The sequence below is a fragment of the Mesocricetus auratus genome, unplaced genomic scaffold, assembly GCF_017639785.1.
Source record: "Mesocricetus auratus isolate SY011 unplaced genomic scaffold, BCM_Maur_2.0 Super-Scaffold_100004, whole genome shotgun sequence".
Taxonomy (NCBI): Eukaryota; Metazoa; Chordata; class Mammalia; order Rodentia; family Cricetidae; genus Mesocricetus; species Mesocricetus auratus.
Window position 1 is genome coordinate 104,820,956 of NW_024429189.1, and position 27,240 is coordinate 104,848,195.

At 38.9% G+C, this 27,240-nt stretch overlaps 1 pseudogene; it reads right to left on the reverse strand.

Moving 5' to 3' along the window:
* Positions 1-14,378: 14,378 nt before the first annotated feature.
* On the reverse strand, positions 14,379-15,951 carry LOC101832009 (annotated as a pseudogene).
* Between the last annotated feature and the right edge of the window lie 11,289 nt (positions 15,952-27,240).

The following is a 27,240-nucleotide window of genomic DNA, read 5'->3' on the forward strand; positions in this document are numbered from 1 at the left end:
ATTTCTATAATCACTGGACCAAAGCCTCCCACTTCCCATATTAATATAGAAAACATCTTTCCTTTCATTTTTTAAAAATACAGTTTCACCATGTAGTCCAGGCTGACCTCAAATTCGCAGAGCTCCATCTGCCTCTGCCTTCCCAGTGCTGGGATTACAGGTGTGCACCACCACACCTGGCAAGCATCTTAAAAATAAAAGTGAGAACATAGAAGTAGTGAGGCTACATGTAACTTTTCTAAAGATTGTAGTTTAAAATGTAGTGATCAAAAAGTACATTGTTCTAAGAAATGTTTCCAAATTTTTAAGTGACACAGTGCTGTGGAAGAATTCTCAGTCCATTTCTTTAGCTTTTTTTGTTACATGCTTAATAAAACAACAAGATACTGAGAATGGCACAGCTAAGAAAACCAAAGCCACCAAATGTCACAGTTGAGTATAGCTGAATTCACTGATGCTTACAATTGGTGTGTCATGTGGGTGGATACCAGCAGTGTGATCTCAGGGTCAGCCTTGGCTCCCTCATATCTTCTACATACAACCCTTAATTTTTAGCAAATCCTGGGATACTGGTGTACACATTCATTTGTGAGAAGTCCTGCCATAATTGTATTATGATTTATCTAGTACGTCTAAATTTAATAGACACTCTTATTGTAGAGTACTTTAGCAATAGCCATGAGTCTATTATTGTCTCTGAGTTTAAATGCTGGTATTTGTCAGCTGGAGACATATAACTTTCAGGTATAGTGATTAAAAATTGGGGAGAGCATCCTTATGATAAAGTTCTTTGAAATAGAGATTGTAAGTATTAGGTCTTATTACTTTACCAGGGAAGTGCTTGGATCTCAGCATTTCAGCTAGTACAAGTTTTAAACAGTAATGAAGCTATGAACTCTCAAAACAATCTTCTACCCTCACACCGTTACACACATCCTACAATCTGAATTCTGTAAAGGCGTTCGTTCAAGTCTACTATGGCATCTACTGTGTGTTCTCTATGTTGAAAGATATACTGCTTACAATCTGCTCCTTCCTGTCAATGGTGGCCCAGCCATTACTCAATTTCCTTTAAGATTTTTTCCAAAATTGTGGTCCTCTCTGGCAGTAATATCACCTTGCCTAGGAACCTGCTGTAGTTACAGGACCTCTAGCCTGCCTAGAAGCCTGCTCTACAGATGGGCTTCTCAACCTAAGAGGCTGTCATGGTTACTTTTCTGTCAACTTGGCACAAGATAGAGTTTTTTGAGAAGAGGAACCTCATTTAAGAAAATACCTCTATCAGATGGTTTGTAGGCAAGTCTCTGGGGACATCTTCTTGATTAGAGCTTGTGATGACAGATCCCAGCCACTGTGTGTGTGTGTGTGTGTGTGTGTGTGTGTGTGTGTAGGTGTTAGGTGTGGGGGAATGCCACCCCTGGGCAGGTGATTCTGTTTGTTTAAGAAAGCAGACTGACCAACCCAGAAAGGTGCAAGCAAGTAAGCAGCATTCATCTGCTTCAGTTCCTGCCTTCAGAGTCCTACCATCCCTTCATGATTTAGTGTGATCAGAGTGTAAAAGCCAAATAAAACCTTTCCTTCTCTAGGTTTTGGTTGTGGTCATAGTGATTTATCACAGCAATAGAAAGCAAGCTAAGACAGCTGCACAAAGGACTCCCCTCAGGAGCTTTGAAAGATGTTAATGCAAGGGTCACTAAGCCAATTCAGTTTATCTTTGGTTGTGGCTTCAGGAGTCTATACTTAAGGTTGTAGGTGATACTCTGGAGGCAAAATGAGGCAGCAAGAATCAAAAGTTTTATAAGTATTTGTCATCTGAAGTTGTCATTCGAATGTGACAGAAAGAATTTTAGAAGTGGAAGAAGAGCCAAGTGGACTCAGTGTGGCTATAGCTGGCAGGCATTGGGAAGTGTTAAGCCTGCAACTCAATGTTATCACATGTGCTTCTTTGATACAAAGCAGAATAACTTCTTTCTTCCCTGACACTCTGGTAAATTTTGCAAGTGGTTGGATGGTATTCTAAAAATAAGAAATAAAGGCTGACGAGTGCCTGCATTCAACCAGGCAGAGCAATGTAGGTATGGTTCAGGTGCCGAGATAAAATTTCAGAGATCTTGTTAAATTCAAAGTTCAGATAAATAGTGGGAACCATGTGTTTTGATCATTTTTATTTGCTTTATTTTGAGTGAGCTCTAAAGTGCTTTATGAGGCTCAGGAGCTGAGGGCGTTATGGGGATGTAAGTTTTGAATTGGCACAACTCTTGGAAAGAATGTTTGGACTGAGGAAAGGCGCCTGTGTACAGTGGGTCTGACTCAGAGCTTCTCTTTATTATTCATTTTCTAGTTTTCTGGGTCTCTCCACCTTGCTCCCCCAGCAGCCTTTGCCTTTCCTTTGTCTTCTAAAGTGAACTTGACTTTGTGTTTGTGTTTTGCTCAGTGTTGTCCTCCAGTTCCGGGAAAAAAAGCTCTTGCTTTTAAAGTAAGTTCACAGTCCCTGGTGTTTATGAAAAGGCTCTTATTTATTTACCATCTTCTAGCACACCACAGCACTGAGGATACGTCCATAAATTTACATCTCTAAAATGCTCTTATTCTTCTTTATAACATGATAGACAGTTTCCTGGGGCAAGAAATGGAGTGAGCCCAGGGTGTGGTGAGAAAATATGGGGGTGGAGATGAAAAGCAACAGCAAAATGAGAACAAGAATTTTGTGTGAAACTAGCCCCCACCAACTCTCTCTCCCTCTGCCTGTTACAAAGAGCCCTTTGCAGATGGTAGAGAGCAGGCAGGGAGCTCCCTGAAAACCACCAAGTCTGTTTATGCATGTTATTTTCATTTGAATAGTGCTTTTTCAAGTGCTGCCTCAATCCATGCCCAAGCTTGGGTGGTCATGGAGGTATATAAAGAGCCAAAGGCAGGCCTAGAATGTTCTTTTCTTGATTGTATGATGAACAAGAAAGAAAAAGAGAGGAATGGGACAACCTGGGGTCTCTAGGTTCACTCTTAGGACAGGGACATCATTAGCTGAGACTAATTGGAGTCACAGGTCTCATCCAAGATGAGTAAATCGGCATCACTGAGAAGGAGAATCTAACAAGCCAGCCAGATGATGCCTGTGCAGGCAGAAGTCTGAAAACCAGAACAATTTTACCTTTTCTCCTTCAATTAGGAAACCTTTGTTTTCTTCCTAGTGCTGATGTCTTGAGAGGCATGGACATGAGCATGTAGGCTGGACTTGTCAACACAAGATGAGGAGAGGAAAGAATTAGCAATCCTCTGTGCCTTGAAATATTTTCCTTACATTGGATAGTGAAGTTGGGAATGGGACTGGTGATGAAAACTGAAGTGCCTCCCCAGCCCCCACACCATAAGCCTTGATTTTGTTGAATATTCTCAACTCCTGACTGGCTGACTAGATCTTTGTGATTGTGGACAGTTGGACTGAAGCAAATCCAGAGCAATATTTTCTGAGGCTGTCTGGTTCCCTTAATATAGCCCACTTCTGTATCTGACACAGTATTTTCTCAACTATCAGGTAAAATTTGGGAATTATTAACTGACAACCAACTTCTACCACTTCTACCAACTAAAGGACTAAGACTGTCATTAGACAGTGTGAAAAATCTGTATAGAGATTTCCCTCCTTTCCTGAAAGATGCCTACCAGATGTTCTCAGAAATGCCTTAATCCATGACTTTATTTGCTTTGTGACTATAAAAGTTCATGTAATCGTTTCTATGTTAGACACATGTGTTTTGAGCAACCAGAATCCATATTCTCTAACCCTGATGAAGTAGATAAAACCATAAAGGCCAGATAAAGGTTTAGAAGACATGGCACTGAAATAGTATCCAGAATGAATTGGGGAAGATGACAGATAAATGTATTGGGCAACAATGAGTAAATAATCAATGTGAACATTATGTAATTTGTTATAGGACCATTTCTTACACTATGTTATTTTTGTATGTTTTTTGTGTACATATCCTTGAGACCAGGGAAGCACACTTTCACACAGGATGTATACAATATATCATGTCTGTCCGAGTCTCTGGATCTTTCCTAATTTCCTAGTCATGTGCAACTCTCTGTCCCTGGCCCTGGAGCTCAGACCTGTCACATGGCTCACTCATATGGGTTAAGAATGAACTCTTTCATATTTCCTCTGAGATGAGAACTCTGATTTGACTTGGTGGCAAAGGCAAAAGGAACAATGGCACATTAATAGAACTAGGATGTATTCTGTCAACTTCACAAAGTCAACAGTCAAATAGCGAATACTTTCCATCAGCTACTAACTTCTATATCCAGACCCCAAATTTGCTTGGTTTTGCTTTTAAAGAAGTCACATATATACACAATAATAGTTTATTGAGAATAAAAATGTGACATCTAAATGTAATTAAAAATGATGCCACTTGACAGGAACAACACTACTCAGTTGGTGTCAAGAATATTCACATTTGATTTATAGGGCTATGATACTTATTCATGAGTCCTCCTGCTATTAAAGGCCAACTATTAATCTACTGGTCCTGGTTGAAGCCTAGGGCTGCATAGAGAGCTTTAAGAGCTACAAGAGCTGGGCTTACAGTCCCATGCTCTCAGAGATCCTGATATGATAGAGCCTGAAGTAGCCTATGCATCAAGATTATAAAAAAGCACCCTGGGGCCAGGGTAAAGAGCTACTGTCTTATCTAGTTCATAACTAAAATTCTTATACTTTCAACCTAGTGAATCTTAGCCTTGGAAGTAAATTAGAACCACCAAATTATGGCAATGCTAAGATCCAGTGGTAGCTTTTGGTTGCTGTGATAAAATACCTGAATCAATAAACTTGAGAGGAGGCAAGTTTGATTCAGGGACAGTTTTTAATGTTTTTGTTTATGGTTGGTTATACTTGCTAGCTGTGGTGAGGTCATATATCATGAAGAGATTAGGAAGAAATAGGGGACCCCAATGACTTAATATATTGCAATAGGCTCTACCTCTTAAAGGTTCCAACAACTTCTAATAGCCTTAAATCTTCAATACATGGATCTGTAGGGGACATTTCAGGCCTAGACTTTAGCATGCTTCATCTCCTGAGATTTGGGCTTCATTATCTGGAGTAGCCTAATCTCTCTGCTCTACTCTTAGTAGTCAGTGTGGGTGTCTCCACCCAAATCCTACCTGCTGAGAGCTGAGGGGGTAGAAAACCTGAGTTTTATATAGTCAAGAACTCTAACATTGTCGTAACCGGGAAAATGCTAATTCAAGAATGGGTGGGAATTCATCATGACAGGTCTCAACCTATTTAATTTGAAATGTTGATAATTCAGATAAGCACCATATATATGCATCCCTGTGCATGTGCTGTATAACAACTCAAAATGAGAAGCCTGGCTCCTCCTGTTGCAAACAAAGGAAGTAGAATCCATTTCCCCCCTTTTAGTCAGGAAATTTGCCTTATAAAACTTGTAAATGTGTTTTTTAATCTTTCTCTTTGAAAAATATCTTTTAGAAATGAAATAAGCCCATTACTGCGTTTGTACTGTCTTTCTCAGAGACCATGTCTTTGAACATTAATCCTGAACTGACCATGAAACTTTCTCTGCTGGCCAGCTTTTGCAGTTTTGGAAAATAATATTCACACTGCTGGGGAAGAAAAGGCATCAGTTCTTTTATCCAGCATTGGGCCATTCATGCTGCAGTCTCAACCTGTTAGGCAAATATGCCCATTGCTACAATAGTGGCTCAACTGTTGATTGGATGTGAGGTCTGCTCTATGCCAGAAAACTCATACCTAGTACTGACAACAAAATAAAAAAAATTACTAAAGTTGTAGGCCCCAGGGGAAAACCCTCTGATGTTTTTCTCAATGATCAGTTGTCTTCTTAATATTTATGTAAAGATCCACGTTTGTGCAGCTTCAAACCTTGGTCAGAAAAGTTTCTTATTTTAGTATTTAGTGGTTAATGCGGAACACATATTCCTGTTCAAAGTGTTGAGAGTAAACAGCCGTGAGTGCTCAGCATTAGATGGATCATCTGTATTGACTCTCCAACCCCAAGGCTTAGGAAGCATTGCAGAAGTGGGAGCAGAAAGATTGTAAGATCCAGAGTCAGGAGATGAGATATGGACAGGACATGGCTGTTAAACAAGTGAACTCACACCTACATATCATAAACAAGACCTAGATAGGATCAAGCCAGTTAAAAACTTGAATATTGATTGTGGAGGTATTTACAAGGCTTCCCCCTCTCCCAACTGAGAATTGAAGAATCCCTTTTCTTTAGGGATATGGCCACTGTTTCTCTATGCCTCAGGGGATGACCTCACATTCATGCAAACATGGCAGCTCTAATTGGACTCAGATGATTAAAATAAATAATTAATTAAGAAGTAGGATAGGAGGTTGGGAGGGAGATGATAAAGGGGGATTGGGGGATTAGGAGCAGATGTAAGGACCAATATGTCCAAGATATTATGAAAATTTCATAGGAAAAATCAGGTTAGGAGTTCATATTCATCCTCTGCCTAGATAATGAATACAAGTTAACATGGATAGTAAACCCAATTCCTAACTAAGGTAGGAGGAACTAACTATGCAGAGCCAGGGGTGTAGTAAAATCATCTAATCAGAGAACTAGTTACTCTTTATCTTGAAAACTTGTATAAGATTTTGTATAAGTGTGGTGTCTGTCTTTGCAGTCCCTAAGTGTGTTGCCTTTGATGCAAAGAACATTCCAGTGTACCTGTTTTCTCTTAAACTAGAAACTCTTAGCTAAAGGTTCTGGGTCTTTGTTTTATTTGTTTCTCCACTTTTATTCTGGTAGCATTCCTAGGAGAGTGTTAATGTATGAGAGAGAGAGAGAGAGAGAGAGAGAGAGAGAGAGAGAGAGAGAGAGAGAGAGAGAGAGAGAGAGAGAGAACATATGCTTGCTTGTCCCATATGATACTTGTTCTCTACTACCTATAAGATGATTATATCCTATAATGTACTCACACAGACATGCACTGTACACATGTGAGTATTTGTGTGTGTCCTTGTGATGAGACTAAGGGACTGAGCTTAAGATTCATTATAAAGAATTGGAATTCTGTCATTTGTAACAACATGGATAGAACATGGGGACATTATGAAATAAACTAGACACAGAAAGACAATAAGGTGTGGTATCTCATATCTCATCTCTGCACTAAAAAAAGCTGCGAAAAGTGCTGGACCACCACCTACAGGGTCAGAAAATATCCAGGGCTGGTGGTAGATCTGTAGGGCAGTGAATGTGAGGTCACGAATTGGAGATGAACTGGAGGAGGAGTAAGGAGGCACTGACCCAGTGGAGAAGTAGAAGATTTCTCTCTTTGGAACCATCTCAGTGTCCCTAGGGGCTTGGGACACACCGACCTGGCCTCAATCATGCTAGCTTTCTGCAGTCCCGGGGAAACTTATTAGAACTCCAATTGAGCTAATGTGAACAGATGGGGCTGAAATGACATTTTACTAAAGATGGATGGTAACCAGATACAGTGACCTTGGATCTTCTTCTGATGACCAAGGAGAGGTGCAGAGTAGTTGGTAGAGCCAGTGGGAGTTCTCTTTTCTTTTAACATTCACTTTTGCTACAATAATTTCAAGAGTTCATTTGGGATCTATGGTGGAGTACATGAGCAGCAGACCTCTTAGATTCCTGCTCCACCCTCAATCCTCCACCCACCACCTCAACAAAAAGCTCCTTTGTGCCCACTTGACCTTGGCTTCGTGAATGCAGCCTTTATGTGAGCCCCACTTCAGAGTGTGCTGTGAGCTTCCTTAAGTGCAATGGTTTTGACGTCAACTTCTGAAACCGCAAAGTAAAAGAGCTAGAAAGAATTTCTGAAATGGCCTGACCTGACTTCATTCCTTCACTGTCCTCATCTCATCTCTCTCTCTCTCTTTCTCTTTCTCTCTCTCTCTCTCTCTCTCTCTCTCTCTCTTTCTCTGTGTGTGTGTGTGTATGTGTGTGTGTGTGTGAGAGAGAGAGAGAGAGAGAGAGAGAGAGAGAGAGAGAGAGAGAGAGAGAGAGAGAGAGAGAGAGAGAGAGAGAGAGAGGAGAGAGAAGGAAATAGGACCAGAAAGTTCAAGGGACTTGCCCATAATAAAGCAGCTGGTTGACTATTGAACCATTCTGCTGCTTCCGAACCTAGAAACATTTGCCTATAATCGCTGCCCATCATTTTTCAACTTCATCCTGCTGAAAGTCCCATGGGAAAACGAATGGACCTATAGTCCTATCAAAATGTTAAATCATTTTCTCCTGCTTATATATCAGGGGAAGTTTGCAAACTTGTCTTGAGTCCCTCCTTTCCAGGGAGAGGCTTACCATAGAATGTGTTCTAGTTCAGCTGGGTTTTCAGCTTGACAGGACTCTGCCTCATTACTAATGCAGTCAATTTAAGGCTGTTGATGCAAATGCACTTAGTAGCCGGAAGCATGCATTAATTTTATTTTGGCTCAGGGTTGCTGGATTTTAGGAGCACACCTATTTTGGACTTGAATCTTAAAAGAGTATCAACTTTACATTTGGCCTGTAGACCAAAATACAAGATGTTTTGCTACTCAGTAGCTCTCTTTGGGGCAAGAAGCTTTGTACTTTTTAATGTCTACTTAGGCACTGACTTCTCTACCTGGAAGGCATCTTTTCATAATTTGACTCCATTTTGATCCCAGTGAAGTATTTCTTTCTCTGAGAAGATTTCTGTGACCTCTCTGTGATGTTAGCTGCTAGGTCCTCTACTGCCTTCTGGGAAGACCTTGTTACATTACATGCAGCGGTACCCAGTAACTGAAGCAAGTGGTATCTGGATATGGGCCCATGAACAAGTGAAAGAGGACATTCCATTCTTAGATGTAGTATTGTATCCACTTGCTGTTTGATCCCATCATGGAACATTCTGGAAGAGGCAGAACCAGTACTCAAAGCAGATCATGTTATTTTGAGAACAGAGAAAAGAGTGACTTTAATGTGACATGAAGACCCCACTGATAATCTGATAAAATTAATGGCAAGAGCTAAGACAAATAAGCCCATCCTTATGGGCTTTCTTAACCTAGCCCAAAGGGACCACTTGCTGGGACATTCACTAAAGTAATCTTATTAAGTAATGAGGCTGGTCTTTAAAAAATATCAGAAATGTACTCTTTAAAGGATTCTGCAGATCTGACTGTACTTTAACAAACCAGGGGACCATACTTAGTTACTATCCTAATTCTAAGACTTAGATCCACCCTGATTAAATGCTATTTGCATGCTATAAATTTACTAGACTTGTATTTGTTCAATAAATTATCAACTGTCCACATACAGTCATATAAGTGTAAGTCTATGATATTAAAGCAAAGTAAAATCCAAAATTTAGTAACTGGGTTGCATTAGCCTCAAGTGCTCAATAGCCAGATGATGTACCCTCAGGTTTTGACAAGTATACATTGGTAAAATGCTACAGATAAGACAGGGTATTTTCTAGCCTTGTAGAAAGACATGTTGGAAAATAATGCATTAAAGATGGTGTCTTCAAAAACTAATTTTAAAGTCTATCTAAATGTCAACTGAAGGAAAACACCGAATTCCAAAATGTGAAGTTCACATCATGTGCCTCACTTTCCAGGTATTATTATTGGCTTCCATGGGGATTCTGTCTTCCCTGAGTGGTAGGGACTTTGCTCTAATGGTGTGTGGCTGTGCACCATTTCTGGTTCATTGACAACTTCATTTTGTCCTGCCTTATATTCTGTATGTCTCCACTTTAGTAGCTTCTGAGTGACTACTGGTAGTCTTCTCTGTGTAGTACATCTGAAAATCTAGAAAAACACTGTGACTGAATCTCTTCTCCTAAGACTCAGGTCAACTTTTAGCCAGTTAGGCAGCATGACTGAGAAGCCTGCAGATTGCAACACTGTTACCATCAGCCTCTGGTTGTCTAGTCTTCATCTGTCTCCTCTGCAGGCTTTTACACAGCTGTGCCTGTGCCTGTATTTGCCCTGGACCTGTAATTAAAGATTTGCTGCTTGCATTATTTTTATGGGAGAGAAAGCTTTTCTTTAGTGCTGTGCTGGCAATGTATAACAACTGGCTTTCTAAGGGAGAAAGGGCTTTGATTTCTGGTGTTAACTGAATATCATAGCATAAACACTTATACAAAGACTGATTTCAAATTTCCAGTATGACATCTTAGAATACAGTTCTGGGAAGTTTTCCCAACACACAGGCACGTACAGTATCTGAAAATAACCTCAAGACCATGGAAGGTAGCAAAACATAAAATAATTAGAACTATGAAATCTGAGTGTTTTTACCTTTGCATGCAAATATATATATATATATATATTTTTCAAGTTGTGGCTTGTGTTTAATAACTGGCCCATAGACCTTCTAGAGATTGAGCAACTGACTCTCTTTGAGATGGTATAAGCAGATGCTAACACATCACTTTTCACTGAAGAAATACAATTCATCTACATAAGAGTGGTCTATTTCTAACTGCAATCCTGTTGTAGTATTGGAACCATTGGGGCATACACTTGAAGATTCAAAGGATGCAGGAGTCTATTGTTTGAGATTACTACAGAGCTAAATAAATGAGAGAGCTTTAGTATTAGATATTATTAAACATATTCAGAGATTTAGGCCACCAAAATGGAAGAAGATCTATGCTTCCATAAAACAATTTGCCTGGCTTGCATAAACTTTGTAGAAATGGGCCAGTATGTTGCTGTTTGGGAATATTGGTGAAGTGGTAATCACTCTGGACTCCTCCACAGCTCCATGATCTCCTTAAGAAACCCAAGAGATTTGAATAAGGGTATTTCCTGTTGCTTTAGGAAGCCCAGGACTTCATAGTATTATACAATACTGTACTTAAAAAAAATCCCATCTGTGCTTGCATGTTGCCTAAGGAGGTTTGTTTTGTTTTGTTTTATTCCTGTAATGAGAAACTCCTAAAAAATGAGAATAAATATCTGTTCATTGTGGTGTCTGAGTTAGGATGAAAGCGTTTGATCAATGTGCAGTGAATACCAGCTGCAGAATGGGAAGGATGACCAGTGCAGGGCAGGGAAAGGCAACTTAGTCTGTGTTTCTGGCTCATTACTGCAAAATCTCAGATACAATTAAAGTTTATCAGTACCAAAAGGAGATCTCCAAGTGTTTTCCCACTGTTTGAGGGTCCTTTCACCCACAATGAACAGAAAGATAGAAGAATAACTAATGTGAACTTGGAAACTGAGATTTCTGGAGATAATTTTTTTAGATCTTTTATTTCCTACCTTCATCATTCTGAGAAGACTATGCCTCCCAGCCTGTTTCTACATCTACTCATTTCCACCTTACCAAATAATCAAAAGTAAACGAAGTGATATGTGGACCACAAACATGTATTTCTTTAATAGAATGCATTTCTAGGTCCTTGATGTTGGGTAAACAAAAGAGTCCTCAACATTACCTCAGTCACTTGCCTCAAGTATGCTCTGTGACTACTGAGGCAACCCAGGGTTAAAGGATTAGGGTTAAAGGAATTATTTCACTCCTGTGTTCAGTCAAGGTGTATTGGTAGAAGCTGGGAAAATGAAGTTTGTACCTTTCCAAGGCCTTGGAGGAATTCCAAGATTAGTGAGTGAGTGAAATATTTAGCCATGTTATAAAATAATGTAAACTGGGAGTTTTGTCCATCAGATAGGATTCAAAAGATACACTGATTAAAATAAATCTTCTAACTAGGAGCTTCGAACAGCCAGACATCTTCCAGAACTCTCTGTCTTATGACTCTCCTTGAGTGCTCTTGGCTTATAAAAAGCAAGTTCAGGTCCATCCCCAAGGTAAATAGACAGCAGAAAGTAAATGCTGGAGCTGAATGACACAGCTTTAAAACCTACCTCTTGAAATCCTTGCCAGCCAAAGTCTATAGGCAAGCTCAGGATGCTCAGGGTTGTTGCGCTTTGTTGTTTGGGGATAAAGCCACACTGTTCCTATCAGACAGAGGCTCTGTCACAACCTGGCATCAAACACTCCAATACCTTCCTCTGTTGAGAAAAATGGATCCTTCTACTGAGGTCTCCATGTATCTCTGTTGCATCTGTGAATTTGGGCATTCTGCAGGCAATGGGCTGCTTCTTCTTTCAGGTATTTATACTTTACTCGTTCCCTCTCCAACACTCCTGGCTAGGAGGCCTCCTTTTTTACATTTGCATTACATATTCTATAGTTGACAGCATGGGGGAATAAGATATCCAAGGGGGCATAGCTTTAAGAGAGATGAGTTAAGCCTTTCCCACTCCTTCTTGCCTGCCAGTTGTGCTGAGCTCCCAGAATCTGATGTGCACAGCTGAAATTGCACACAAGCTTGGCAGTTACTTCGCTGAACAGGTTGGACAGAGCAGAACAGGTATGAGCTCCATTTGTGAAGTCTGCCAATTCCTGGTGTTTCATACTGCTTTTGGTTTTTGTGGGTAATACTCAAGCATATTCCATTATAACAAAAGCACCCTAGGAATAATAATACTTCAGCAGCTGTCTTCTGTTAGGGCTCATTATCTTAAGAACTAGGAAGACTTCAGGCTTAGAGAAGGAACTATAAAATAAATGGTTAATCTGTTAATTGCTGCCATTGTCTGAGGGAACCTATCTGCTTCCTACAAGAGATTATTTTTCTTTCAGGGTACAGCCTTTCTCTTGTGGATTGTTGCCTTCATCTGGGTGGGGATGTCTGCCCTCCAAGGTTTGGCTCTTCCTGGAATCCAAGGTGATTATACATGTGTGTCAGTGACTTATTCCTGTACCTTTACCCTTTACCAAGGATGAGACATGACAGGTGGGCAGACTTGAGCAGGAGTCTGAGCCAAAGTAAAGGAGATAGAAAATGAAGGCAGAGATGTCAGGCTTTCACTCTGCTTTCAGTTACAGACTAGGACACACAAGTAACTACTCCTTATTAAAAGCAATTTCCAAGTGCCTGATTCAAAATAATGCTGTCTTCTTGTGTGTGTCCCTTTCTGGAAGTTCTTACAAAAGAGCATTTTTTTAGGCAAATCTTAGTGATAAACGTATGATACTATGGACAACTTCTCATTCTTCTCCTCAGTCCAGACCATACCACTTATGACTCAGAATCATGTATGATCTCAAGCCCCTCCTATGTTTGTTAGTAGAATTAGCACCTGGATGATACAAGATATAATGAAAAAAATGAAGTCAATGGTGAGTCTTCACGAAAGGACTAGCTATCAAGTATCTGAAAATTCCATTTGCTTTTTTTGCTGTTAAGAGAATGAGAAAGGAGATTTATTTTTTTCCATTTCTGTGGAAATAGTCCACTTGCTTTTCTTTGAAACTGAGTAAAGCAAATTGTACTTTTGAAAAATACACAGTGTTAGGCAGCTAGTTGGATATTAGCAGGTCTGGCAGTCACAGTGCATGGGCCTCTCCTTCATAATCAGCAGTTTCTCAAGCCAACATTGAGATTGCTGGGCTCTGATTGCAGAGCTAAAGAGTAGGATCAGAGTCATATTGTCTCTGTGTGGAGCTATGACATCATGAATGACCTAGGAAGTCATTAATAGATAGCTATGTAAATCTTACATGATGGTTTTCAAGCCAAAGCCTTTTAGGTAAAGACTAAGGACATACTATATTATCCCTAACATCTGAATGGTCCTGCCAATACCTGGACAGAACAATACCCTTTGAAAAGATGTCTTAGAGACCTTAGAAATATTATAAATCTGCCTAAAATGCTGTCATGATGGTCTCTAGCCTTTTCTATTCTCACTCTTTATGAGGTCTCTACTTTGTTCTGTAATGAACAACTTGTTTTCAACACTGAGCTACGTCTCATCTGAATTCTTTTAACAGAAGTCACAAGAATTACAGAGCTGTGTCAACCAGAGCATATCCTGGTGACAACACACTAGTGATATTAGACATGGGTAATTTAAAATTACCATGGTAGATGTCAGAAAACTTGAACCCTACTTCTGTATTCATGACTCACTAACTGTAGGGTGTTGGGTAAGCTGCCTTGCTTGAGCCTCAATTGCCTATGCTATAAAGTGAGATTTTAATCCTTTTCTGCATGTTAATATATATACATATATATAAATTTGCATGAATATATTATTGTATGGCTATCATACATAATTATGCTATTATATACTAAGTATTTATTTTATAAATAATATAATATATTAAGGAAATATACACAAGAGTTATTGTAACAATAACACTTAACTAATAAACATCACCTGAAAGTTGGTTCTGGGATAATATGAACATGTTAGATAATATGAACATGTTATTATATATTATATCTACCCCCTTTTCTTACTTTTACTGTTTCACCACTCTATCTAAATGAATTGGTCAAAGCTAGAACCTTCTAGTGCCAAACATGGCTAGACCTATTAGTTTCAGGTTGTTTACATCCATTCTCTCCAGGCCCATATGCTCAAGTCTGTTGACTCCCATGCTCTCCAGATTGTTGGTGCCCATGCACCCCAGGCCAGTGGCTATATGATACATTACAGGGCCTATGTGTTCCAGATTGGCTCCTATGCCTGTGGAGCCCACGAGATTTATGCTCAGGCCTATATATCCCATGGCAGGGCCCGTGGTTTGGTTCTTATGGTCAGTGGTACGGCCATGTGCTCCAGGGCAAGCCTATGCCAGTACCCATATACCCCACACCAGAGCCAATATGCTCCATGGTCTGGCCCATGTGCTCAATACTGGAGGCCATGTTGTCAAAACCTAGTGGGTTCATGTGCTTATTACTAGATCCCATGCACTCAGCTGATCTCATTTAGTCCAAGACAGGCTCATATGCTCAATCTCAGAGCCCACCCTGTTCATGCCATGACCTAGGCCTGTGCCTTTTCCCTCCATGGCAGCACTTCTAATTCAATGCCAGGGCCCATCCTCTCCATCCAGGGACACTGCCTACACCTCCACTTCCACCACCTCCCTGATTAGTTACGATCTGTCCTCTCTTCAGTGCACTGCTTAAGATTTCATTTGTTTTTCCCATGTTCATTCCAGATTCAAATCACTCCGGGTTTCCATACCACCACCAAAGACTCCTTCCATATTTCCAATTTTACTTATTCCAAATCCTATGCCTTCCATTCCCATTCCTGGAGAACCTAGGTTTCTCAATCCTGGAGGACATAAGTTTCCCATTCCATTGCCTTTCTTCCAGTGGTTGACATCATTAGTCCTAGCTTCATGAAAATAACACCAAGTCCATGGAAAAGTTGCTGTGGCCATCCAGGAGAGGAAAATCTCCCATTTTAAGACTCATTCATTTTGACATGCATTGGTCTACCAAACAACAACTGGCCACTAAACATAGATATAGCTTCAGTGGATTAGTCAAAAATCATAGTTCCTATTCCACAGCTTTGGCCATGGTTATCTTCCAGAGTGTCTCCTCATACCACCCCACCAGCCATACCAAATACTTACTTCAGTTTCTTCCATCCAACTTTTTAATCTAGATTTGCTACAAATGCCCTGCTTCTAGGTTGTCCATTCTGTAATGCATGGATATTTTATTTGGGATGTTAGGGTTATTTAGGATACTGGTTGGATATCAACCGTTCCTGGACCACCTGCTCCCATACCCACCCCACCAGTCACAGCTTTCCCCTTCCACGTATGTTACCTCACCAAGTTTTTCTCTAACCAGGTGTTTAACTGCCATTTCACATCAAAAGGTATGTTGGTAATGAGAGCTCTGTATCTTTTGGTTGGATTGCCATAGGACTCAACGTGACTGCCCCCTCTTTTTATGCTTTTCTCCTTCTATTCTCATTCCGAGGAGGTCTTGGAGCTGAAGCCTTTGGACCTGGAGCTCCTGTGTCACTCATCATGCAGGTTGCACTTCCTCCATTTTTGGTTCTGTCACTGCCACTTCAGCTTCTGCTTTGACCCCTGCCACCATTTGCTCTGAGTCTGTACTTTCTGGAGGGAGTGGGCTGTGTGGAGCTGCACCTGCATGCTCATGTGACCCCCACATATCACTTCTTTATTTTTTATGGTATCCTTTAGATAATAATAAACTAAAGGAGGATTATGAGAAGCTGTTCTGTACCTTATGAGAATCTCAGGTGGAATAACCTAGAGCTTATGACAGGAGTCTGAAGTGGAGGTGGCTCATGTCCCAAACAGAACAGGGGTTTGATGCTTCAACGAGATGATTTCCGAACTGAGCTGTATTAGAGAACAGCTGATGCCTCTGAAGAACTCATTACCTATTTTGTGGTGGCAAAAAACCTTAATATTTTATAGGGACACAAAAGCAATCTGTGCTGTGAATTTACAACAGTTTAAACTGAGCTTGAGTTTGTATTTTCTTTTTTTTTTTTTTACATTTTTTTTATTTTTAGAAACACTCTTATTTACATATCCATCCCCCCCACTCCATCATCTTCCCATCTTCCCTTGCTTCCCACCGACCTCACAAGCCACCCACCACCCACTCCCCAGGGATAATGAGACCCTCTACGGGGGATCATCAAAGTCCATCACATCATTTGGGAGAGGACTCAGGCCTTCCTTTCCGTATCTGGGCTGCAATAGTATCCCACCATTGGGAAAAGTCTCCCCAAGTCCATTTGTGGCCTAGGAATAAACCACTGCCAGAGGTTCCATAGACTCTCTTGGCCTCCTAGCTGGTACCCACATGGGCTTGGTTCGGTCCAGTGCTGGTTCCCCGGCTTTACGACTGGGATATGTGTGCTCTCATTAGGTCAGGTCAACTGTTTCTGCGCTCCACTTCCATCTTGGTTCATGTGGTCATCTCTCTTCTCTCTCCTAGAATCCAGTTGTGGAAAGGGAAGACTTTGTATTTTCTATTCATGATCTATGCTCAGAGTTGCAAGGTCTCAGCCAATAGGATCAAATATGACTTAAAAATGAAGCTTCATGAGGAAAATATTCAAGGACACAATCTAACCACTAATTGATGCATGACATGGATCTCTAAATAGGGGAATGTTCAAAGTACATATGCAAAAGTAAAACAGCTCTAGAATTTTATGCTCATAATTATAAAGGAAAAGAATACGATGCAACAAAGAACAAATAAAATAATTTGTATAATTATATCAGTTATTCAAATAAACATTAGTTATTCAAATAAATATCAATCATCTAAATTCTGTCAAAATAAAAATATTATACTATTTTGAAAATCAAAAGTAATCTCATGCATTGGCATACATAAAATGAAATGAATATAAAACAGGGATAATCAAAACTATAACTAAAATGTATCAAGAAATAAAGTTAAAATAAAATTAAGGTGAAAACATTATTGTCAAATAAATGAATGAGGTATATGAACAAAACCTTAAACAGGGAAAAAGCAAATAGATGATGGCCAAAGTTTTGTTCAATAAGGGGGACACTGCAGTTGTATAAAATTTATGCTTTAAAATCTCATCTGTGAAACACAAACCACACAAAGCAAACAGACCATAAATACAAAGAAACTGACAAAGCTCAATGGTAAGTTAGCTGATGATAAACAGATATATGAATTCCAAATGTCAAATAACTAAAAATTGGAAACAATATGCAGTAATGAAGACTATAATTGAGAAACCCAATTTAGTACAAGCATGATAAGATGAAGTTCCTGGAGTGAATGTATTTCTTTTATTTTGCAAACTGTTGGGACAAAATGTACACTTTCCCTATTTTTTGGAATAGTCGTGACTACCAATTACATATTTAGTCACAGAGAAAATCTTAATAAATACATCGCAAATAAAGATCTTACCTGCTATATTCTCTAAATATATATAATTAAGGAAGACATTGGGAATACTAAGTCCAGAGGGAACATTACATGGAACTGAGCTTTCTTCTCTAAATAGTACTGGATCAATAAAGAAATTAAATTGAAATTATACAGTATATTACATATTTGGAAAATAATGGAGAAATGAACATTTGGTATAAAGGCCTATAAATTGGTTACAGCTATATGATACAAACCATCTAGCAGAATAATATCAGTAGGTTTTCCCCTGTGACCTATGATTTATATAGAAAGGTATGGGTTTAACATGTGGAAACATCCTTAAATCCAATCAGAAAGAGATTGGTTACTCATATGACACTAGTGTCACTATTGCTCCAGTGAGTTTGTCTTAACAGGCTGGTCATTACTGTAGCTCACAGGGTCCACAGGTAGCTGAGATTTATGATTACATTTCTCTCTGTTAGGGTATGTAGGATTTTTCAGCAATATGAATGCTATCCATAGGGATAAGGCTTCCAAGTCAGTACTAGCTTCATTTATCCATGTTCTATGACTAAAGCATGGCATGTATTCATCAACAGGGCCATATTGTCAGTTTTCAGAGGATAACCAGAAGCATTGGCAATAGTCTGCTGTATGGGGGAGAGGTATATGGTATTTCAATGGCCAACAAACCCTAAAAAGGTAACCTATTCTTGACATTGGGCTTTATATTTGCTAAGCCTGTGGTGTCTAGTGTGGGCATTGTTTTCTAATTATAGAACAACTCAACTTAAATTCTTTTTATACAATTGTAAGCATATATTTTAGGATGATTCTACAGTAGAAAGTTTCCATATAACTTTTTAAAAAATGTCTTTAGTGTTAGTTATCCCTCCCTGTATTGCTTCTTGTACTCTCTGCCTTCCTATTCCCCACCCCCATTTAACTCTTCTGTTCATTATTCCTCTTCAACCATTTATATCCCTGTGTTCTTTATTCTATCTCCCCCCCTTGGAAACAACCTCCATGATCCTAACTACTTTCCTGAACTCTATGGGTACTCCAAATGGAATGCACATATCTGAAGATTGTAAGCTAACATCTACAAATGAGAGAAAACATTCAGTGTTTGTCATTCTGGATCTGAGATTCCTCACTCAGAACAATTGTTTATAGTTTTACCCATTTAGCTGAGTATTTCATAATTTTGTTATCATTCTACCGTATAAGTGAACTGCATTTTATTAACCATTCATCAGTTGATAGACATCAAAGCTGTTTCCACTTCCTGACTATTGTGACTAGAGCAGCAATGAACATGGATGATCAGGTAAGATCATGGAAACTGGGAATGTATGGGATTTCATAAATATGTAAAACCAATAATCTTTATAAGAGAAATAGAAATTTAAAAATAGGAATAAATTATTATTAGTGATAAAAACAAGACAATGAGTAAAATTTGGAAGAATAGTTCAGAAAAGACAAAAAAATCCCTCAAATATTATTCAAGGGTATAAAATAAGATTTAAGTTAATTGAAAGAAGAATATCATATTCCTGAAAGGGAAGACTAATATTTTAAAGGTACTCACTTACCCCAATGTATTATATACATGTAGTACAATTTCAATATGAATTATACCTGGCCAAAATTCCAATTACATTGGAATACTAAGTGACTTAAAAAGCCAAGAAAGTTGAGACAAAGAATAATGACTATGAATAGAATATGAGACATTCTTTCCTCTCTTTTTGTCTATTCCTTTAAGGCAAGGTCTCTTCATGAATCTAGTTATTCCTGGGTAGGTTGAAAGTCAGGAAGCCTCAGTAATTCTTATATTCAACCTCTGCACAGTTTGGATTACATGTATGCATGGAATGCCTGGCTTATTACATTGGTGCTGGCATCTGAACTTTGGTACTCATGTTGTATAGCATATGTTCTTAACTACTGAACAATTTCTTCAGTACATAACAGCATTTATTAAAATTATGTTTTTGAAAAGAGCTACAGCTTTGGTTTCCTATTACTCTAGCAAGAAATTCCCACATGATCTGATGGCCAGAGATAATAGCAATGCATTTCCTCAGGCTCTGGAAGCCAGCAGTCAAAAGTGAAGGTGCCTAAGGGGCGCCTGCCCCCCCCCGCTTCTCTTCCAGCTTCTGGCACCAGTTTTCTCTGCAGGAGGCTGCATTGTTACAGTTTCTGCCTACTGAGTGATGCTGGCTTTCTACTCTGTGTCTTAACTGAACTCTGTCTCTCTCAGAAGGATGCAGGTGATGGTACAGATACACACAGCAGTAATCCTGGGTCATCTCCTACTGTCCACTTCTTTAACTGAATCACATTTGCAAAAGCTCTTTGACCAAGTGAGATCAATTACAAGTATGTAGGGTCCAAAATTAATGCTCACATATCTCTAGTGCGGAGGCCTTTTTCAGCTTTCTATAGTCATTATGATTAGAATATTTTCCTTGAATGGCAAATAGATCAATGGATAGAAGAGCCCTGAAAGAAACCCAAACACAAATGTGAACTAGATGAAAAGAATATTTGCATTTCAATTCATTACCAAAAGATAATATATTTGATAATTATTTGTAGAAGAAAATAGATATTCCCATATCTTGAACAAATGAAATAAGTCCAAGGTATATCAACTTGCAAATGTAGAAGAAAAATGAGCAGAAATTTTGAGACAATGGTAATAGCCAATAGAAGGAAAAAAGCATGGCTATATTAACATATGAAATGGAAAATTAATATTCCATAAATATCTCTTAAAACATCAAAAGCCTAATGTTCAATAGCAATAATTTTTGAATTTATTTAATATAATATTTTTATTAATTTATTTAAAATTCGTACAATGTATTTTGATCACATTCCTTCTACTTCTCCAATCTCCTCCAAGATCTACCTCCCACATTCCTTTCCAAATTCATGTCCTCTTTTTCTTCTTAAGTAACTCAGAGAGTTCAACTTGTACTGTTCATTTCTTCCTGGGCAGTGCTGTTCAATTGAGTGTGGTTGACTTATCAGGGGCTACATCCTTACAGAAAGTTGACTCTCATTTTCTCAGAAACCCTTAACATCATCTGTCAATGATGGGGATGAGGCTTGTGAGACTCTCCAGGAACTTTTACTTTCTCTTTACAGATCTTTCTGTTTTGTGTTACAATGGACATTATTGTGTAGTAAAAAGTAAATGAATGTTTGAAGAGGGAAATTTTACTTGTATTTTAGAGTTCCATAAACATAGGTTGGAGTCCTGGCTATCAGATTATTGAATATTTATGAGGCTTACCTTCATATCTGTGAATAGGAAGCAGCATTTTCTTCTCTAGGCTGAGGTATTATTATGTCTGCACTTGTTTTATAGTGGAGAGTTCTAAGTACAACACACTGTGGAAAATGAGGGGCGTGAGGTCACAGGCCTTGTGCTTGACCTGTGAAGGGAGAATAATTCATCTCTATTGTTTGGGTGTGGATTGATCACCAATGATTTTGATATTGGAAGCTTGTTTCTCAGCATGGTGGATTAAATAGCGGGTACCTTTAACAGGTGGCCCTTATTGAGAGGTTATTAGGTTATTAAGTCATTGGAAGTTAAAGTTCATGAAAGAGATTAATGTGATTTCTCTAGGACCCTTTTAGTTCTTGATAGTTAAAATTATAAAAAGAAGAAAGTTTTCTCTTCTTACTCTCTGGCTGACTGTCTTGCTACATGGTCTCCTCCTTCTCATATACAGGCATCTGCCATTGTGATGCTGTCTTCTTGGAAGTCCTCACTGGAGTGAGTGCTCATGCAATATCCTTCATGGAGATGAATACAAAATAACAAATTTGTAAAATGAACTAAATGCAGTTACTTTTGCACATTATCCATCTTCAGGTATTTTGCTATAGCAATGGTAAATGGACCAAAATACACTTAGAAATAAAAACCTGAGAATATGTGTATTCACATTGGAAACTAGAAGCACAGAGTTGGAGAGAGGCTTGAAGTCCCATCTCTATCCACATACAGATTCCTGAGACCACTATATCAGTCATATATACTTCCAGCTGGCATGATGATAAGAACTCACATCCTTTTAAAATGAGTGCTTCTCAGTTTATTGTCTAGTCACCAATGCCTTGTGAGGTTTTATATATTTCTTCTCTTTTCATTTTAAATTCCTAGATTCTTGACTGATTTTGCTGAAAATAAGATATAGTTTTTGAATTCTACTAGTAAGGGATTATGGAAATTACTTAAAGGACTTAGGCTAAGAGGCCGTTGAATTACAAAAGGTACAATTTCTCAAACCAGTATCCATCATTTAGGACATATTCAAGCTCCAGGAGATTATCGCAGCCCTACTCTGACAATTCCTAACACTGACTTGAATAGTAAATTAGCTTTACTGTTAGAGGCCAGAATTAAAGAAGGAGGGCTTTTCTAATTTCAGAAAGAAACCAAGGCCAAGAAAGGAAATCATATTGTCCTTTCAGTAGCATGCAGCTTATCAATGCTGACTGGTAACAACACTTATGCTTTTAAGTCCTGGTCTAAGTTTATTCCCATGTTCGTGCTCCCACTGCTTGGTAGAGGAGAGAGACCACTCCTGGCTGCCTCAAATGGTGTTTTGTCCCACTCGCACCAACTTGAATGTCTGTTTTTTCTTTTTTGAAGGTGAATAAAAACCACTGGACTTGTATTATCTACCTCAACACATAGCTTTAGTTTTTCCAGATAGATATACTGAAGCCAACAGTCACTAAAGAATTCTTGTAGAACTATACAAGACACTACTGGATTAAATGACCATTTCTACCTAATATGCTGGCTTACTGGATTTGGGTGGGGAAAATGTCTTCAAAAAAGTTTTCTATTTAAAATTTACTCTACGTCTGATGGGGAACAACTAACTTGCTGCTGGACATATCATACACCTATCTGTTCTACAGGAAAGTTAATCCTGTGTGAATTTATTTTTCACATATTGTGGTGGTTTGAAAAAATATGGTCCCCAAAGGGAGTGGTACTGTTGGGAGGTGTGGCTTTGTTGCAGTATGTATGGCCTCGACCGAAGAAGTGTATCATTATAGAGGTGGGTTTGAGGTCTTATATGTGCTCAAGCTTCATTCAGTGTGACACCATGACCACTTCTTATTGCCTGAAAAATATAGGACTCTCAGCTATTTCTCTAGCACCACCTCTGCCTGCATGCCTCTATGTCTCACTCTGACGGTAATAGACTAAACTTCTGAAATGTAAGAGGACCACCCCCACTTAAATGTTTTCCTTTATAAGAGTTGCTGTGGTCATGTTGTCTCCTCACAGCAATAGAAACCCTAACTGATACATATATAAAATTATGAACTTTATAAGCATACGTTCAAAAAACCAGACAATTTTTATCAACAACCCTCTCTATTAAAATGCCAGTCTAACCTAGTAGTTCTTAACCTGTGAGTTGCGACCCTTTGGGGGGGATCAATATAACATATATACTGCATATCAGATATTTACATTATGATTTGTGACAATAGCAAAATTACAGTTATGAAGTAGCAACAGAAATAATTTTATGGTTAGGGGTCACTCCAGCATGAGAAATTGTATTAAAGGGTCACTGCATTAGAAGGTTGAGAACCACTGATTAACCTTTTCCCTTTTATAGCAGCTTTTACTTTCCACAGTTCAGTGGGCAAACCCTCACCCCTGCTAACTCATTATGTATACATTTAGAGATAGATTCTCAGTACACTGTTTTTCCCCAAACACAGAATTTTCAATTTTTATAAGGACTTGAGTCTTACCAAACTTACATTATGGAACCTAAGCTTGGGTGTAGGTTTGAGGTACAACTAAATTACATGCGTTCAGACTGAAGAAGCATCGAGCCAGGAGTGAAGCTAGCAGAGAAGCTAGCTATAGTGTGTGCTGACTGCAAGATACACTGTAGACCACCAGGGCTTGCTACCTCTGGAGAGCACTAGGAGGCAGGGGAGAACACACTTTAAGAGTTGGACCTCCTTATGAGAGGAATGGACCAACTCTCCTCATTGGTTGGAATATGCTCCCGAAGGCATGAAGTGTCCAGTGATTCGGGCCTGCTTGTCAAGAGCAGAGAGGAAAAACCCAAGAGAACAAGTTGACTTGCAGAATGTCACCATTACTGGGGCACCACACCATATGCCGAATCAACCTTGTGGGAAACAACCTCATATCTTAATTTGAGCAACTTTATTTTATAAATATGTTAGGCTTTCTGCTGTGATCTTACAAAAATAATTTAGGCATACATTCTTAAGCAAAGTGAAAAAGTAAATTCATTTATTGGCTATATTTTAATTCTGAGGAGAAGCACTAGTATTCATTGTGATTCTAATTTTATTTTTGTTATCACTTAAAAATATTGAGAGTAGCTGGATTCTGAATTAGAAGTTAAAGACCCATGAAGTTCACTCCAATTTTGACACTTAAGCCTGCATTATCTTGTTGGCAGGAAATAAAACTCCTGCCCACATATGCTTCTCAAACAAACAAGTAATTAGAGCTGAAAAAGAAATACAAATAAAAATATTCAGTATGTTTGCATTGACAGTAAAAAGAGAACACACCGTAGGTATACAGATCATAAAAGTCTATGCAATGACAACAGATATGGACCCTTTCTCCAGTGCTCCATAGAATGTCCACTATTCTTGTCCTTCAACTTTTACCTTTTCAGGGACAAACTCAAAGATTGGGACATTGCAACTGGTTCTATTATGCCTTGAGTGAGAATTTTCGACACTGATATTTTTTTTCTTTTAAGAAGATCCCATTTTCCTTATTTTTTATTTTTTATTTTTTCATTTTTAAATTTAAATTTAAATTAGAAACAAGGTTGCTTCACATGTCAATTCCAGGTCCCTCTCCCTTTCCCTCCCCTCCTCATATGCCCTTCCACCAACCCCTCCAATATCCCCTCATTTCCCCAGGGAGGGCGAGGCCCTCCATGGGGGTGTCCATAGTCTGTCATTTCATCCAGGGCAGGGCCCAAACCCTCCCCCAAGAGTTCAGGGTGAGAGTGCATCTCTCATTGTTGGATAGGAGCCCAAAGTCCATTTGTATACCCGGGATAAATGCTGCTCTACTACCCAAGCCTCAATAGATTACCTAGGCCTCCTTACTGACACCCACATTCAGGGGGTCTTGATCAGTCTCATGCTGGATTCCCAGCCATCAGTCTGGGATTCAAGAGCTAACCCTTGTCAGGTCAGCCCAATTTTTTTTAGAATTACATGTGTTTACTTACATCATCTACACCCCTTCTTCAACCTCTTCCATATCCCTCTATTTCCTTTAAAATATTATTGACCTATTATATTGTTGTTACTTTCTTTCTCTCTCTCTTTGTGTGTGTGTGTGTGTGTGTGTGTGTGTGTGTGTGCAGTTTTGTGAGATTTCCTCCATCTGCACTGACATGTAAATTGTTGTCATATTGCGGTTCTTATTTAGGCAATCATATTGTTAAAAGATTTCTTGGGTGCAGTTTCCATGTCATAAATAGAAGATACAGTCTTGCAGCTGATGTCCTTGTCCTCTGGCTCTTACAATCCCCCCAAAATGTTTCATGAGCCATAGGTATATAGTTGTATTGTAGATGTATCAATTGGGTCTAGGAACCATATGGTCAGAAGTTCTCTACATTTTGACAGGTGTGTCTTTTTGTAATTATGTCCATCTTCTGCAAAGGGAGAGCTCATTTATCTGTGAGTATAGGAATATTTAGAATGAAGTTAGAAATTATACAGGCTTAGAAAAGTAGCTTAGTAATAAGCTCTCCTCTAGGATCCATGACTTTACGAGCCATCAATGGTTGACTAGTCTTATAGTAACAATCATTAATTCTTTCCTCTGGAGCAGACCTTAAGTCCAATTAAACAACTTCTGTTTGCCTAATGATATAAGCTCTACTCTACTACTATATCCTGCATCTTGTCAGGCTGGTATTACTGAGTTTCATAGTCTTTACATCTGTGTATGATTTTGGGTTGCTTTTCTCCTTTGTTAGCTTACATGGCACCTTCAGATACTATGAGAGGTAGTCCTCAGGGAAGGAGGCTTCCAGATCAGGGGAAGCATTGCCTGCATGTGCTTAGCAAGAGGAAAATCGTGTCTGGCACTGGAAACCTAACCAACTATCCAGGGTTAGTGAAGTCCTGGATCTTGAAGGAGAACCTATAACTGTTACTTTACCTAACAGGCATAATCCCTAACTGCATTCATTCTAAATATTTGTCCTTTTGCCCACAGACAAGTGTAATTCTTATAACTCATCAAGAAGACTTCTGTTTGCTACAGATGGAAACCATTACAAAAAACCACAGTGAAGAGCAGTAGACAATCCTAGTTGACCTCTACAGTACAACTCTTGCATGTAAGTCTCAGGGATCATTGTGTAAAAGGTGGAAGGAAGATAGTAAGAGCCAGAGGATAGTAGGTATTGCTATGAGAGTGTGTCTCGTTTTAACACCATAAGCTACATCCATAAAATCTCACCAACATAACTGGCTAAACATGATCTTAACAAGGAGAACAGTATACATGCTAGTGTAGAAGGCATAATGCTCAGAAGGCCTCAGCCATCTACAAAGAACTACAGGCACCTAAGGAATGGTGAGAATGGAAGAAATAGTCTTCCAGGGAAGAACACTCCAGTTGATTATCCACTTCTAAATAGTCAACTCTGAAAACATACATAAAAGAACATTATACAGACTAAGTTGTACTTAATGTATTTAGGAATATACACTGACAAATATAATAATTAATATAAAAAGACATGGATTGGAAAGAGCAAAGAGGGATATGTGGAAAGATTTGGAGGGAGAAATGCAAAGAGGGAATGATGTAATTATACCATAATCTCAAAAACTAAAATAAAAAAATCATTACTTTCTTAAGACTGGACTTGCTCTGACATCATTAAACTTGTTACCATGTGTGTTTTGTGGCTATCCAAGGCCTATCCCTTTGCAAAAAGTCTTATAACCTAGTTCCTGTCAAAGGTATGCAGGCACCACTGTTATTTATAGGCTATTACAAAAGCACACTGCTATGTTACATTTAATGGAGAAATCATAGTCAGGGTTCAGAGCTCATTATAGGAAGCCAGTTATGCTGATAGTATTTAATGATTTATTGACTCAACTCTTCCTGCTTTTGAGTTGAAGTTGATGGATGTGGAGATGTTTTCATGTTTCAAATAGACTAAAGGCAATGATAATATGTGGTAGATGCTCTAACTCAGCCATAGAACCTATCCTTGTATTGTCTGCCAGTACATGTGGATTAGAAAGGACTCGGGTCTGGCACAGAGGAAATGGTAGGAGATCCACAGGGATAACCCCAACTAAGAATCTAGGCAGTGGTGGAATGATTGCCTTTGATGCCCTTCCTCTATAATGAGATTGATGACTACCTTAGTTACCATTCCT